Genomic DNA, 2133 nt, shown 5'->3' on the forward strand with positions numbered 1-2133 from the left:
GTATTTTTTAAATCGAAACCTGAAAATTAATTTTCGTTTTCGTCTCGGGCGCAAACAGTATCGCGAATTTCGATATTATTCATATATAAATAAATATCGCACACAAATGGCTAATAAAAAGTCCTCTATTATGAGACAGGCTTCTAACATAAGATAGCAAGTGTTCAACATTCAAATTCAATCGCAACTCTTCCTTCGCGACGATTGCACGATCTAACGATGCATTTGCCGCCAAACAGACTTCGCTCTAAGGGCAATAAATTCGCGATGAAACCAACAAACGTCCGCTAATTTAGCGGAAACCCCGCTGTCTCATATTGGGAGTCTATCTCTCGGAACATGGGATTTTTCCTCCCTGATATCGTCAATTATTCTACGTCAGGTACACCGCCGCAATTATACAATCGGACAAACGGCAACAACGAAATGTCAACGACAATCGAACCGAAAAAAAAATGGCAATCGTAACGAGACCCCGATGAGTTACGCGGTCGCGAAAAATGCCCGTGGAAATCGTCGACGGTCGGAACGCGGGCGGCGAGTTCGTAACGGCGCGAAGCTGCGCGCGCAGCTGCGTCCTTCGCGGGGTCGACGCGCGGCGCGCCGGTCGTGGCGCGCGCCGTGTTACTAGAAACAGCAGAACAGCGCGAGTCACCGTGTCGCTCGGACGGTTTCTTCCGCGCCGCGTCCCGTACTCCCGTGTTCGCGAACGCTCGCTCTATCCGCAACCGCGTCGCGTCCGCATCGCGCCAGTCTGTTTCAACTCGAAGTCGTCGTCGTCGTCGTCGTCGTCGTCCGCGCCGGCCCGGCCGAACCTGGGCGCAGTTACGATCCGAATGAGTGCGTCGCATCTAATTCCTGTTGCTCCGCCGCCGCAGCCGCCGCCGCGCGACGGTTGACATTGCACTCGCGGCTCGCCGGACAGCGGCAGCGAAGAGACCGGAGGTGTGATCTAGTGTTTCTCAAAGTGTGTTGCGCGCAATATTGTACGCGTCCGCCGATCGGGAAGGCGCCAAGTTGTGTGTCGCGCGCGCGGAGCCGGACTCGGCCGAGAGGGAACGTGAGGGCAGCGAAGGTGGGCAGCGGGAGCTTTCGCGTCGCGGCCCGGGCGCGCAGCCGGATTCCTGTGCTACACGGACCTCGCGGACGCAGGCGGTGAGTGTGTTACACGTTGTTTCTTCCTCTTCTTACATTCTGCGTCGTGGTGTCGGCCGACGCGCCGGCGGTTTCACGGAGCAGTCGGCTCCGCTTCTCGAACAGCAGCCGGGGACGCGACTCGCCGACGAGGCGAGATCGCGCCGACGCTCTTGGCTTCCTCATCGCGGTTCCTGCGACTCGCGAGTCGACGCGAAAAAATGGCGCTTACGACTGTTTCGCGAGCCAATTGGTTTTTCTTTTGGTTCGTTCCCGAGTTTTCTCGCCTAGTGCGGCGAGTGCGGCGCGAAATCGTCGAGGTTTTTCGCACGTTTTGCGAGCGGGACTTGTTGAAGGGTTGAAGAAAAGTCAATCGCGAGTGAAGTCGCCTCCACGCTGTTTACTGGTTTTTAGTAATGCAGGAAGAAAGAGAGAGAGGGGAGGGGGATTCGATTATTACAATTTTTCAGCTTTTTAACGGAAGAATTCCGGGTCGGCGGCAAAAGTGCCGGTAACGCAAATCGATCGCGATTTCGCGCCAACGGTCGCCGGTGGGTGGATTCGAACTGGAATTCAAAAGCCCGAAATACCGACTTTCGAACGCTCGCGCGAGCCGTTCTCCCCCCCGGCGACACGCTAAGATTCCAGGCGGTGGAGTGCTTTCTCGCGAACCACCGCTCCGCATCGGTTCCGCGCAGAATCGCGCGAGCTTCGCGTCCCGTAATTTTCCCCGAGCACAACCTTCGATCTTCGAACGAGAGGCGCGTTTCGCGAACGAGCGCGTTTCGGGCGAAATGAAAATTTCGCGGCGGCGAAGACCGTTAATTTTACTCGATCGCGCAGGGGCCGCTCGATCGTAATCGGCGCGGCCGATTTTTCGGCGGCAGCAGGCGGAAACGATCGTTTTTACGCGGCTTATCGCAATTTCGGTCTTCCAGACGTTACGTCCGGGCACCCCGGCGGTATTTCGGCCCGATAAATCGTTGTCATGGCAACGCA

Source organism: Vollenhovia emeryi, unplaced genomic scaffold (assembly GCF_000949405.1).
Source record: "Vollenhovia emeryi isolate VEMERY1.0 unplaced genomic scaffold, V.emery_V1.0 DF939123.1, whole genome shotgun sequence".
In the NCBI taxonomy this organism is placed as follows: Eukaryota; Metazoa; Arthropoda; class Insecta; order Hymenoptera; family Formicidae; genus Vollenhovia; species Vollenhovia emeryi.